Here is a 15,939-nt window from a genome sequence, read left to right on the forward strand (position 1 = left end):
CAAGCTTCTCCTTTTGCTGTTGCTTGAGCCAATTGTGGGAAAGCATCCAGCACTCTCCTCTCACCCACACACTAGGGTGAATCTTTGAATCTACAGGCTCTTGGCGGCTTGTCATGGAGGAATGACTAACCTTCAGTTCAAGCTTTACAATGGTTTACTGGAGTGTTGAACTATTCTCCAGGACAATGACATGTAGTAATATAACATCATGAGAGATGGGGGGAATGTAAATAGGTGGCAAAATAACTCTATGCTATATCTATTGAACTGCACTTTTAAAGGGTCATATCTTTATGTAGTGTAAATCAGCTCCCCTGACTCTAATGGAAGTATATCAATTCACGCTAGCTAAGGAGCTGCACCACCCCATCATTCCACTTCAGTTAAACAGACATTAATTGGTTCAGATTTCCACAAGAATCACCCAGTCATCCTCAATTTAGATCTTTCTATCTATATTTTACAATAATATTTCAGTATTTTGGAAAGTGAATGTTGCATTTGTCTGCAGCCTACCTGGACTGTTCCTAAAGTAGAGCTGGCTGAATAGTTAAAATGAATAAATAAATAAAACCCCACCCTGATTTACAAATAAAAGTGCCAACTTCCATTTCCTATAATTCATGGGGTCAGCTGTTTTCTTTTCCACAATTTCCCAACAACTGTCGGCCATTGGTGAAAATATCTGAGAATTCAGAAAATTGCACAGATTTTAGCCTGAAGGACTATTCAGTTAAAAAAAATGTTACTGGAAGAATATAATCTATTCTTGGTATTTGAGCTCTCTTGTTTAAAATATTGTAGTCGTTCAATCATAGAGTAGAAACACTACTGTCTGACTTAGATGGCCATGCAGCACGAACACGAAACAATTCATGAAAAAGCCAGAGGTGACTTATTTTTTTGCCTAAGGTACTTGACAAATATATAAATAATGAATATAATCAAAGGAAATTAGGATCAAATCAAGTAGAATTTTCTACTCAAACAGTGGGCTAAATTCTTGGGGCCAGATTCTGGTCTTAGTCACAGTCACATTGAATGGAAACTTATATCTTATTAATGTCAATGGAATTACTTACAGTGTAAAGTCCTATTCAAAATGAGGAAGAGTAGCAAATCAGTCCCCACTTAATAAAGGTTTGTGACAACTCCTGACTATGAAATAGCCCATGGTAAATTTATTGCTGAACCTTTTGGGTAGAATGAAGCTTCAAGCAGCATGAAAATCTAAGGATTTTTTTGTAGTTGTTTTGTGGGGGTTTTTTTATTACAGAAATCAAACTTTGCTTTACTTCCTATATACACACATTTTTGTTTAGTAGCTCCCTTTTTTGTATGTCCACCTAGCAGCAGTTCATTTACAATTTGATAGCTACAATAAACAGACTCATGTCTGTCTTTTTGCTCTTAAAAGTTATTTTATCTTTTTAAACAGAAATGCTATATGTAGAGAACTAATTAGCAATAACATTTAAATAAAAACTAAGTCAATGTACACTTTTCTTTTCCATCACAGATAAGCAAAAATATAACCATTTATATTGTATCAGATAATACGATATAAGCATACTTATTATGTAGTCATTCTTTGTGTGAATCTTCCATTTCAGTCAGTAGAAGCTCCCTGGGCAGATCAGCAGTCAGACTTGTAAATGAGATTCATATTTCAAAAGGGACTAGTAACAGTGTTGTTCTGTTACGATTGCGTCTGTCACTTTATTGTCAATAGGACTTTTTATATTGACTACAATGGGCTGTGGTTTACATCCTAAAATAGAGAAAGTGGAACTCTCATTGACTTTAATGGTCCAAGTTAGCAAACAGTGGGCTTATCATTGAAACCAAGAAGGAAAAAAGAGGAAGAGAACGGTGCCAAGTTAAGATCTGAGTTGGGGACTATTAAAAAGACTATCATTAAATGAACTGGTAAATTAAACACACACATTCCACAACCAACCTGCAGAACTTGCAATATTACTTAAAGTCAACCTGTATTCTGTTACTTTACCATTCTTATCATTAGAATATAGTTGCTGGGTTTTTTTGGTGAAAATTAGAATCCACAATACAGAATATTTTCCCCTTTCTAGGTGGGATGCAGGAAATATTTCAAGCTTCTCTCTAACAATATCTGTAGCTTTCTAACAGTAGATATTTATGAAAAAGAGTTTTCTCATAACTCAGTTTCCTTAGGTTTAGTTTTAGCTCCAATAAATATTTCTATCTTTTAATGAGACAACCCTAGCCTGATACATGGAATAAAATGTATCTTCTCTTTTTCATATCTGAAGATGGCAGCTATTATGTTTATTCTCTGTTCAATAAAAAACCTGGTAATGATGTCCCATTTTTAAATAACTTCTTGGGTTACTACTCTTTTTATGGTACTTTAATACGTTTTCATACCATTGCAGTTTCAGTTTTCAGAATGTATTTCGTATTCTGCTACTTGGCAATGCCCTATGTACACAGCTGGGCTGATTTGGCCCATTTTATTATCTGCATTTGGTATTTATAGATTTTTCTTTAATGTTCCTCCATTTCCTCAGCCTTCAGACATCCTAAATGGCAATTCTTGTATTTAGATTAGGCATATACTTTAAAGTATTTTGATATGAGCTTACATTATTTAAACACAAAATGCTTTCCATCCAACTGGTATAATAAACCTATTTAAAAATAAGTGCCTGTGCAATTTTCATGCATGCAGTATGAAATTCTGGCCCCACTAAAGTCAATGGGAGTTTTGCCAGGATTTGCCATAATGTCTGACTCACATGGATGTTCAGCGTCCATAACTACCATTAACCTCAATTATAATATATATACAAATTGTGACAAAGTTCCTCCTCTACCTTGTTGGGCCCTGCACTTATTGGCGGATTTGCTCGCCTCACAGATTCATCCTGTGGGTCGGGAAATAGCCCAGAGACCTTCCCCTCTGGTAGAAGCCACAGTCCAAGTCAATTCCTCCTGTACTTGATCAGGAGTTGGGAGGTTTAGAGGGAACCCAGGCCCGCCCTCTACTCCCAGTTCCAGTCCAGGGCCCTGTGGACTGCAGCTGTCTAGAGTTCCTCCTGGTACAGTTGTGCGACAGCTACAACTCCCTGGGCTACTTCCCCATGGCCTCCTCCCAACACCTTCTTTGTCCTCACCACCAGACCTTCCTCCTGATGTCTGATAATGCTTGTACTTCTCAGTCCTCCAGCAGTATGTCTACTGACTCTCAGCTTCTTGCACGCCTCTTGCTCCCAGTCCCTCGCACGCACGCACTTCCTCTCCTCTGGCTCCCTGGCTCCCCCTGGCCTGACTGGAGTGAGCCCTTTTATAGCATCAGAGGGGCCTTAGAGTCAGGTGCTTAACAGCCTCACCTGACTCTTAGCAGGTTAATTGGAATCAAGTGTTCTCATTAGCCTGGAGCAGCCCCTGCTCTGATCACTCAGGGAACAGAAAACTGCTTATCCAGTGGCCAGTATATCTCCCTTCTACTACTCTGCTGTTCCCAACTGGCCTAGGTCTATCATGATTAGACAGACAGACAGATAGATATCTGTGTGGCACTGTTAGCTGTAAGATAATCACATTTATCAAACAATAGTAAAACATATATATAATCATATAAAACCACTCTCATTCCATCCCTCCCTCTGGGAGGCTAGTATCCGTGCTAGCCAGGATTAGGCTTCCATTCCTCAACAGGGTTATGCCCATCACCTGCTCACCTTCTAAGGGCCACAGGATCTTATTGTGGCATCTCTTCCCACTGTCACACCCACCTGCATGCCCATGCAAGGACAAGAACAATACCATGGTTAGCTACATCATTTTCCTTAGTTGTAAATGGGAAAGAGAGCAAAGGCAAAAATATTGTCAATTGCACTAACACAGCCATGAGTATAATGGCCTGAAGTCAAGGAGTCAGGAACACTGGAGTCCTAATTTCAGCTCTTACACTGCTGCGTTTCTGACTCTGCATTTCACAATATTTCCCAAACAATATCAACTTCACACAATCTTATAGATAGTTTTCTCCTTGCTTGAGCAGTGTATTTATTGCAGACCTCGCTACCCACTAATAATTAGCACAAAGAAATATCCTTGCTGGCCTGTTTATGTAATCGCCCCCTTTACTCCCTGGGTTACTTGGGAGCAAGCAACACTCACCTGTGTGCAAGGGCTCCTGATGTAATTGACAGTAAAGGAGATCCCAAGTATCCTAGTGCTGATGTTGGATAGATGGGAATCCTCTATCCACTACTCTGCTGAAGTCCTTTTACTTGCAAAGGAAGTTAATCTTGGTGGTGCCTCCCTGTGGCTGGGCCCTGTACACACTCACTGGGGTGTCTTGGGAGCCTCCAGGAATAAACTTGAGCTAATCTATGCAATGGGTATAACTCAAAAAGTACCAATTATAAACAATATACACCCAATACACACTAAGATTTGAGTTAACGCCTTTACATAACTTAAAAAACATGATATAACAGTTTGCAACAGTAAATAAATTTAAAAAACTTGCATTTACACTGTCACAATTAACCGCAGCTCTGAGTGCGCACTCCTCTGAATGTCAAAGTTCTACACACTTGCTTGCGTGATATACCTTGAAGATCTTGAAGCTGGGGACAGTACTCTGTTAGTCCAGTAAAATAGTCCAGCCCACACAGCCCAGGCAACAAGAGGCAGAGTAAGTCAAAATTGGGCTCATTCCAAGCACAACACCTCTGAAGATAGAAGTTGTTTTAACCAGAGGCCAATAACTCTGGATCCTAGTTATACGACAAAACCACTTTGTCTGTTCTTAGAATCAGCCAACCACTTAAAGTCTGGTCATTACACCCTTTTCCTTGCAAACACTTTCCCAAACAACAAAGATGGTGGTTACTCACACTGGCTGCATTGCAGGCCAGCCACAGTCAGTTCTGGGCACAACAACAGTCTCTTCCCTGGCTCCACTGAAGCCACCAACAGCATCTGACACGCCTTGCTTGGTCAAAGCCCCAGCAGACTCTCAGCAGCAGCTTCTGACTTAAACACAGTTCCATAAAGCAATAAAGGATCTCAGCTCCCCTCCAAGAAGGAGCCCAATGCATGTTGTCCCTGCATCCCCCTGGAAGTGGAAGTCTCTCTTCCCCCAGGCAAACTGGGAGTTGTAGTCTCCAAGCCTGCATTGCCGCACTTAGGATTCCCAGCTGGAACACTTCCAATTAAGTTCAGAGGCCCCTCTTGTAGAGCTTGCGTACACTTAGAAGAGAAGCCAAGGGTGAATAAGCATGAAGCATGTTTCCAAAGCAGTTTGAGAAACTGCATGATCAGTAGCAATGCAAGGTATTTATACTGTGTAGAGTTCATAAGAATATAAGAATGGCCATACTGGGTCAAACCAAAGGTCCATCCAGATTAGTATCCTATCTCTGACAGTGGCCAGTGTCAGGTGCCCCAGAGATAATGAACGGAACAGGCAATTACCAAGTGATAAATCCCCTGCCACCCACTCCCAGTCTCTGGCAAACAGAGGCTAGGGACACCATCCCTGCCCATCTTGGATAATAGCCACTGATGGACCTATCCTCCATTAATGTATCTAATTCTTTTTTGAACCCTGATATAGTCTTGGCCTTCGCAACATCCTTTGGTAAGGAGTTCCACAAGTTGACTGTGTGTTGTGTAAAGAAATACTTCCTTTTGTTTGTTTTAAACCTGCTGTCTATTAATTTCATTTGGTGGTGCCCCCTAGTTCTTGTGTTATGAGAAGGAGTAAATAACACTTCCTATTTACTTTCTCCACACCAGTCATGATTTTATAGACCTCTTGCATATCCCCCCTTAGTCATCTCTCTTCCAAGCTGAAAATTCCCAGACTTATTAATTTATCCTCATATGGAAGCTGTTCCATATCCCTAATCATATTTGTTGCCCTTTTCTGAACCTTTTCCAATTCCAATATATATCTTTTTTTGAGATGGGGCAGCCACATCTGCACGCAGTATTCAAGATGTGGGCATACCATGGATTTATATAGAGAATACATGATATTTTCTGTCTTATTATCTAGCCCTTTCTTAATGATTCCCAACATTCTGTTTGATTTTTTGACTGCCATTACACATTGAGTGGATGTTTTCAGAGAACTATCCACAACTCCAATATCTCTCACTTGAGTAGTAACAGCTCATTTAGACCCTATCATTTTATATGTACAGTTGGGATTATATTTTCCAATGTGCATTACTTCACATTTATTTACATTGAATTTCAGCTGCCATTTTGTTGCCCGGTCGCCCAATTTTATGAGATCCCTTGGTACCTCTTCACAGTCTGCTTTGGACTTAACTATTTTCAGTAGTTTTTTTTTTCATCTGCAATTTTGTCATCTCACTGTTAACTCCTTTTTCAAGATCATTTATGAATATGTTGAATAGGACTGGTCCCAGTACAGATCCCTGGGGGCACCACTATTTTACCTTTCCATTCTGAAAACTGACCATTTATTCCTACCCTTTGTTTCCTATCTTTTAACCAGTCACTGATCCATGAAAAGGCATTCTCTCTTATCCCATGACAGCTTACTTTGCTTAAGAGCCTTGTGTGAGAGATCTTGTAAAAGGCGTTCTGAAAATCTAAGTACACTATATCTACTGGATGACCCTTTTCTACATGCTTGTTGACCCCCTCAAAGAATTCTGGTAGACCTGTGTGGTGTTTAGATGTGCTTGTAATTATTAGAACTGGGAGCACTGGCTGTTTGGAGTCTGAAAGGACAGAAAACAGGAAGGAGGAGGGAGGAGTTGAGGAAGCTGAGTAAGAGTTACAGAGGGTGCAGCAGCAGCTTGGTACAGAGGTTTCCACTGTAAAAATAAAATCTCATTGAAGTTGTTAGTACCTTGCCTGGTTGATACAACAACCTGGTGCCCAAGGAGCATGGCAGCCTTTCATTCAGTGAATTGTAAACCCTAGGCAGATGACCTTTTGTAAATGGATGGATCTTTTGGACAGTCATGTCTGAGATGGCCTAGGCAAACGTGCTTCCTGTTGAAGTTCAGGAAGTGAATTTTGCTTAATCTGAAGTCTAATGCAGAATACATTTTTTGGAAAGAATTTTCACAGATTGATGCCCTTCAGGTATATTTGAAACATTTTTGTATTTTTCTCTAGGAATTACATCATAAAAAGCCCTTGAAGTATAATAGGTATTCATGATTATGTTATTTCTACCTGAAATGCTATTTAGCACTGAATGAAACATCCTTTCAACACGACTTCAACTCATTCTAAGATACAATTATAATCAAATGCAGGTAACATCCTGGGTTTCTTTTCACTGTGAAGTATCATATTTGCTCTTTAAAGCCTTTATAAAATGCAATTAGATAGTTCATAACCTGAGTAGGTCTTTGATTAAGGGACAATGGCCTTATTAGTGTGGTGGTGTTTTTGCAGGCTAAAATTTTAGGTAAATGGACAAAAATAGCTAATATAAACAACTTTCATATTATCCTGAACTATTACAAATGCTCAAATTCAGGAATGAAATGATGTATTTATGATTTAATTAAGAACAAAAGGAGCCATATTATTTATGTTATTCTGAATTTATTTATGGTCTTTTGATTTTTCTGTTGTATCAATGTCAAAGAATTAAGTGATAGAATGTTTTATAACATTGCTAAAGTAAATCTAGAGATTGCACATTTACTACATTTTAACATTTTCCACACACGGTACTTAAAAACAAATACAAATAAAGTAGTAAGAGATTAAATGCATAGCTATAGACAAAGGGGCATTGATATATATTTAATCATACAATGACTTTTTAGCAATAGTTAGGGACTTAGGCTCTGATCCTGTTGTTGGATTCACATGGGCAGACCCTTACATCCATGTGGAGTTCCATGAAAATGGCCAGGGACTGGTACACCACACTGCTCCTACAGTTGCTGTAAACCTTTGCCACCCCACTGACTGTAATCTGACATTATTCAGAAATGGAATTAGACCCCACATTTTTAATGCTGGAGGAGACACTCCTGATGCAAACGCAGACTGGTCTGCTCACATTTGCTCAGTAACAACTGGGAAGATCTCTCTGTGATTTCTGGAGGCGCCATTGCCACCTCAGGCTAGATTTGAAAATCTCCCTTCACCAAACATCATATGGCAATGGGATTAATCTCTCCTTCCCCCTTTGCTATTATACAAAAGCCAAATACCTAAACTGAGATGATTATTTTAACACACTGTCACCTGGGGATAGGAAATAAAATTTCTTCTTTCTGCTGATGGAAGGACGTGTTCTCTTTCTCCCACAACTTCCCCTCCTAACACATCTTTTCTCCTCTTTGTCATTTTCCTTCTTTCACATTTCTTCCATGATGATAGGTCTCTTTCTTGATCCCAGAAAATTAGAAGAGAGGGAATGGGATTCTATAAGTCTGAACATTGTTAACATACATATATGAGAATTATGGGCAGAGAAAATGAGCAAAGAAAAATTAGTCAAAAGGTTTTTTTGTTTGTTTGTTTTTTTACCATTTTAAAACAATGTTCTTATTTTTGTGCTTTTAGCAACCTCAGGTTTTGGGGACACTCTTTACTTTTTTTTCCTTTTACGTAAATTTTGGACTTTTTCTCCTTCAGCAGAAAACAGGGAGAAGCTGAGATGGTGCATTTGTTGAGCTGGAGGTACTGGCTCTGTCTTTTGATGATGATATTTATGTGTGAACTGTCACAATAACCTCCTTCAGTGTCTTAGAAAATGCACTTGGAGTAGTTTTCATCAGCTACAGTGTGCATTAGATACTCAATATGATTATTAATGATAAGTATGCACAAAACCAGGCAAGCATGGTACTTGACAAAGCACATAAACCAGAGGTTTGTCACTTACATTCCCCCTCACCTCCCCCCCTTTCAAATCTCCATGACTATTTGGCTGGTCTCACATTTTGCTATCTGTGTCTCTTGTACCACCTCCTTGCTATTCAAATTCTGGAACTGATGCATCTGTGGTTGAGAAGCACAGCAGGAACAGTGAGAAACTGAATTTTAATGTATAGTATTGCTTCAGAAAAACCCCATAGGATGAAAATCTTCAAAGCCGAATCACTACCAAAGACAGAAGAATAGAAATATTCCTACTCACCAAATCAGTATGTTAGACATCTGCCCAAGTAATAAAATACTGAAATAAAGATCCCATGGCAAACATAAGCAAAGGGAAAGTAAAATTGGAGAAACTCTGTATGTACATTGACAGCACTACAGAGAAAAGGCAGAACCAAAAGAACATTCCACTCCATTAAAAAACCCCAGAGAGGCAATCAGTCAAGATAGTTAAGGTGAAAAAAGTTTCACAGAACCCCAAAGAATGCAGAAAGACTGATGGCAAAATGACTCTGAACCACTAAAGTTGTTTGAAAAGCAGACTCCTGAGCACCATTTCATATAAGAGGACAAGATAGGAATCTTTTGAACATGAGTTCAAAGAAGAGCTGCAAAAGTGCAATAGTGACAGTGCTTGTTTAAGAAGTGGGAAGGGAAAAACAAAGAGGTTCATGTTGAGTAGCCCTGGATAGGTTTGCAAAGTGCTTGGTGAGGGATGTGATGTTCCTGTAAGTCCTCCATATTGCAACCAGTGAACTCCAGCACTGTTGGAAAAGTAAGTCTAGTTCACAAGCTATTAGGGTTCACCACAGACTATGAGAACTTTGGTAATAAAAAAGCCTTGTTTGCTGTATTTTTTTTTTGTGCATTTGGATGCAAATGAGTTCTTATACTGTAAGGTTTCTGGCACAGGAACTGTCTTCGTATTGTATCTCATCTAATATCAAGCACATTGTCACTGTTTAACTAACAAATACTAAATAATTTAAAAATTCTTGTGACCTCTTTTTTTTTAAACAGGTCTAGCACTGAAGTACCTGGGAAGACAAAGATGAATTGGTGGGGATGATGGCTTTTACAGAAAAGTGCCTTTGGGTGTGACAGTGAAAATTAGGTTTGATTCAACTGAGTTTGAGCCTTTCAAAAAAAAGAAATCACACTTTGTGCATGATGAGTAGCTTTTTGAAAACCATAGCAGTGTGATCTGCCAATGTTCTAAAGGGAGGTGGCTTGCTCTGTGCATGCAGCTGTACTAAAAAAAAAATGTATTTAAGATTTGTGCACTGAGTGCCAGATTCCTTCACATGGGCCTGTCTGAGTTACAATCCCTGTGCTTGATGGATCACAAGGACCATTTTATCCATCTGATTCCTTTGCCCAAAAGGAAGCAGGGCACAGCAGGACTGCATTCCACCAAGTTGTATAACCATTAACACGCTTCTCTTGGTTACTGGAGAAACTGCAGGAGTCATTCTGCTTTTCTTAGGGATTCTGCCACCTGGAGACCTCAAGTGGCTCTGTAGCATTAAGTCTCCATAATATAAATTGGTCCTAATGGGCACAATACAATCCTGAATGATGTAGGATTCATCTGTGCCGTGTATGAGCATCACTGGATTCCTCAGATAGGCATGGAGGAATAGTGCTGGAGAGGGAGTGCATATGTTACCCGGTAAGGTCTTGTCTTCACAAGATAAAAAGCGGTGTGTTCTTAATGAGTTAACTAACATGAGGTAAAATTCTAGTGAAGACAAAGCAGCTTGTAATTTTCACATGAGTTAGCATGTCAAAGTAAAATATAGTCTTCTCCATGGTTTTTAACTTGAGTTAAGAACACACATATTTCCTAGTGAAGATGCACCCTTAAAGGGTTTAGCAAAGGCTGCTGTGACCCAAAGGCCTTGTCTACACTACACACTTGTCAGCAAAAGCTGCCTTTTGCCAACAAAACAGTAGAGGTATACACACTACCAAACTACTTTTGGTGACAAAACTCTGCTGTTTTGCTGACAAAATAAAACCACCTCGACGAGAGACATAAAGCCTTTTGCAATAAAGTTAGAGTGACAAAGCATCAGAGTAGATGCTGCTGGCAGCTAAGAAGGCTGTGGGAGAACTTGTTGGGGGAATCAGAACCATTAATGTAGAGTGTTGTTCTCCCTAGCAGCAGAGCAGGCTCCTGTTGCTGGAAGGGGGTGGGAGAGAGAGCTTACATAGATAGCATGCTGACACACTCTTCCCCAAATTCACATTCTATATCTCTCATATAAACACATATACATTACCCACACATGCAGTCTCTCATACACGTCCCCAAAATACTCTGTTTCTGTCTCTTCCGCCAACCCCCACGCACTCCCTGTTACACACTCTGCCCCCTCCTCCTTGCACGTCAGTTGAAAAGCCACTGGCAATCTAGTAGGATGCCCATGGAATGAAGGGAATGAGAAACCTGCATCATGTGATGCTGTACCTGCCACAGAAGGCATAGAAAATCCTTCACAAAGCACCCTGCAGCCAGTTCCACAGTGGGATATGTACCCACAGTGCACTGCTATCTGTGATGATACAAGAGCTGCTAGTATGGATGTGCTCTGCTGACACAAGGAGCATAGTGTGGACATAAAATAAGGGTTTAATTAAAGCTCTTTAATTAAAGCTGAATAACTTTAATTGAAAAAACTCTGTAGTGTAGACATAGCCAAACTCCTGTAAAGACATCATAGATGCCTCAAGTACATTTTCCCCAGAGAATGCCTGCTGGGAACATGCACTTAGATCCATATACAATATTTAAGGGCCATGCCTTAAATCAGGGGTCCCCAACCCCCGGGCTGCGGACCGGTACCGGTCCGCGGCATGTTAGGAACCGGGCCGCGAACCGACCCCTAGCACATCAAGCGGCGTGTCTCCGGCGGGGCCTCTGAGCCCCACCCCGCTCAGAGCCGCGTGGTGAGGGGGCGGGGCTACGAGCTCCGGGCTGAGCTCAGCTGCCTCCGCTCGGCGTGGAGCTCCCAGCCCCGCCCCCTCACCACGCGGCTCTGAGCGGGACGGAGCTCAGGCCCCGCCGGAGTCACGCTGCAGCTATCCGGCGAGGCGCTGAGGCTCCGGGTGAGGAGGGAGCCGGGGGTAAGAGGCTGGGGCCAGGGGGGTTGGCTAAGGGGCAGGGAGTCCTGGGGACAGTCAGGGCACAGAGAGGGGGCGGAGGTTGGGGGAGCAGTCAGGGGGCAGGGAATGGGGGGGTTGGATTTTGGGTGTTCCGGGGGGGGGTCTGTCAGGACTCAGCGGGGGGCATAGGGGTTGGGGCAGTCAGGGGACAGGGAGCAGGGGTGGGGTCCCAGGGTTGTGGGGGTCTCTGGGGGATGGTGAGGGGACAAGGAGCAGGATGGGTCGGGGATTCTGAGGGGGGCGGGCAGTCGGGGGGGCAGGAAGTGGGTGGGAGTTAGCAGGGGCGGCTCTACGAATTTGGTCGCCCCAAGCTGTCATGCGCGGGAGGTGCACCGGAACCCCGGGAGCAGCGGACCTCCCACGGGCATGACTGCGGAGGGTCCGCTGGTCGCGCGGCTCGGCTGGACTTCCCGCAGCTGCGGAGGGTTCGCTGGTCCCGCGGCTCCAGTGGAGTTTCCGCAGGCGTGCCTGCGGGAGGTCTACCCGAGCCGCAGGACGAGCGCCCCCTCCGCAGTCGTGCCTGTGGGAGGTCCACTGCTCCCGGGGCTCCGGTGGACCTCCCGCAGGCATGACTGCGGAGGGTCCGCCGGACCCGCCTGCCGGCAAATGCCGCCCTGGGGGTCAGATAGGGGGCAGGTCCACGGAAATTTTTTTTTCGATGAAACCGGTCCCTGGTGCCAAAAAGGTTGGGGACCGCTGCCTTAAATCACAGCCAGCTCCCAAAATGATCATTTAGAGATGCCAGCCCATTGGAAAGCTGAACCCTGATAAGCCGTGAAAAACATTTGGAAACTGTTGAAACAATGAAAAGGCTAAAAATACTGAGTAGGGCACAAACAAGGATTTCAGAACTGAGCCCATGAGAAATAGATGAGATGTAAGAGAGAATCAAAGAGACCTAACGAAAGGCATGTTTGAATGAAAAGTATAAGCAAGAAAGCCACATGAGACAAATTGAAAAACATGAGAAGAGTGATCTCATGTATGTCTAATCTATTTCTCTTTTAGAGGATACACAGCAAGACAGAAATAAATGAGTCAATGTGAGACCTACCACTTCATTGTCTTTATCTCAGACATAATTACACTAATGTACATAGAATAAAACAAAAAGCCAATAGTATAAATAGTAAGGGTATTACAACCTATGTAACTTTTAAATCAATCACAGTTTAAGTTAGAGGAAAAAACAAAATGAGATAAAAGGGAAGAAAAGACAACAGAAAAAAAATGGGTCCAGAAAGAATATGCCAGCCTTGATCTGCCTTCCACAGGCCTCTCCGTGTCAGTTTTAGTGGTAGATTACCCTCCTTATGCTCTTCCGGTTCACCAAATCACAATCCTCTCCTCAGTTAAGTCATGCCACCCTGTCTCCAGTTAATAGTCCATAAGACTATTCTCATGCTTAACATTTAAGCATGTGCTGTATTGTATTGCTGGAAGGGGCCCAGATCACACCTTGGAGGATCAAGCCCGAAAATCCATTATGGAAACTCACTTCATCTGCAGTGCCCTCAATAAGTGAATAAGAGTATTTACTATCTTACATCTTTTATTACATGTGCTCAGCTACAACAATGATGGATACTACGTACAAATCTAATCAGAATAGATGGAGTAGAATGGTTTAGTGACTATTTTTCCCTTTTGTTTTATGCATATATAAAATCAAACAATTCACCACCATAATAACTAAGTAACATCTGATTGTATTTTTGTAACCTTGACTATTCCTTGCCTCATCCCTCCCTACTGGGCATCCACTCAGGTCACATAAAAATGTAGCCTGTAAACTCCTTGGGGAAGGCTTATGTATTTCTTTGGTGCAACATAGGCCTTTGGTCATAGTAAAATAATGAAAATTACCACACTAGTAGATATAGTTTTATGAATTTAATTATTTGCAACGTAGAGAATGAACCCTCAGAATCCTGAAATTCTTCAAGCATGTTCTCTACCTTGTTGATGAGTCTTCTCTACAATGCAACCTCCATGAGAGCCTGGCTTCATTCTTATAATGTGAAGTAAATGGTAGTTATGCATTTTAGTCACCTTTTACATTAACAATATGTTAATTTATTGTTTATTAATATGACAAAATACACCTCACAGCTGACAAGTGGTTCACACGTGCATGTAGGCATAGGAGTCAGGATCACAACTGTATTATGATGCAGTTATTTGTGAAATGGAGCACAACAAGCATTAAATTACTTCTTAGGGATATTCCAGCACAAGATCCAGGGAGAGGAAAGATAGTGTAGAACCACCCCCTCCCCTGGTTCTTCTCAGCTGAGAATGTGGCCTGTGTGTGTATGTTTGAATTTTAAACAATATAGTTAATTATTTTTATACAGGCATCATTCCCAAGTGAGGTTTCTCTTTGGTTGAATTTTCAATATATGATCTCATTCCAAGCCTTCCAAGTGTGATGAATAATCAGATTACTAGTCCTTTGGTCTATCAGAGTCTAGGTATACACATTCCTCTCATGTTCCTGTTCACTGAAGTTCCATTTTCACCCAAGGTACTTGATCACTTTCATGCTGCCAGCTTGAGCCAACATCAGGGAAGGTACAGCGGGGATGAATTTGGCCTTAATGTGTATAAAGCTAATACTGTGTTTGGAATAAATGACTCATGTACAAAGCTGTAGCCATCTGGCGCCAACCTTACCCTAGAGACTGAGGTGTAAAATGTTCCAGCATATAATTTCCCATTGACTTCAGTGGAAGTTCTATACATCATTGTTCACAAGATCAGGGTCTTCATTTAGCCTTGTGGCCATTGACTTAATATATAATTTATAGAGCCAGGTTGTGTCTCATCCGGTAGATGTGTGAATTGTGAGCGAGAAGCAGCAAAACACACACACTTTTGAACAGCTATGGAGGGGCCATCCAGTCACAATCCTTGAGCTCCTTGAAGCAAGGCCCAGAACAGTTGAGTTCTGCAAGGAGCACTAGAATTCCCAAAGGGGAGAGGGATCATGACCTTTCTCTCATTCCTCATTGGCCAGCTGAGCTGACTTCTGCATTCTGAGGGTGCAACAATAGTCATTTCTGTGTGAGTTCTTCCAGCACTCCTGGAAGTTCTGTGCTTCCAGAAGCCACAGTGGGGATGCAGTGCCGCTGAACCCCACAGCTATGGGCTGAAGCTTGAAATCACTTTTGGTAAGAGAGACTGATAGCTGCCATGCATTGTAGGGTTTTTATCATATTTCACAACGAGTGAAATTATTGGTCTCTAAAATGTCTGTAAAACTCTTATTTCACTGAAGAGTTTGATTTGGTTTGAAGATAGCTTGATGCTTTTTTTATCAAATTTGCAGATAGCCTACCAGGTGATTTGCTATATTTAACAAGGATTTTTTTTCTCTCTTTTTTTTTTTTTAATAGCTTCCCTCACTTCCTCCACTGTTAAATTGTTGAGAGTATTTTATCCTCTTCCGAGACCTCTGAAAATTTCACAAAGCAAGTTATATCTTTAATGGAATCTAATTTATATGAAAATACTGATTTTTAGGGCCAAATTATGAGAAGAAAGAATGCAGGGAGCTCCTACCATCCTAGTGAAACACCTCAGGAAACAGCAATGATTTTGCTAGATTCTTTGAACTTTAATCTCATTGTAGTCTAAAGAGCTGGAGCACTCAGGACCTGATCCAACTGCCATTGAAGTCAATGGGAGTGACTACTACCGTTCAGTTTGCTTAAGCATTTCCATAGCAAAAGTCCTTTTTCACTTCTCCATAACCTACTGTAACTTTCAACATTCCTATATTAAAATATCCATCTCTCTCTGCCCAAAGGCAAATTGTTTTGGAAAAGGTAAGGTTCCTCTGAGATCTGCACTTAAAGTATGGATTAAACTTCTTTATTT

The sequence above is a fragment of the Mauremys mutica genome, chromosome 1 (assembly GCF_020497125.1).
Source record: "Mauremys mutica isolate MM-2020 ecotype Southern chromosome 1, ASM2049712v1, whole genome shotgun sequence".
NCBI classification, from domain to species: Eukaryota; Metazoa; Chordata; order Testudines; family Geoemydidae; genus Mauremys; species Mauremys mutica.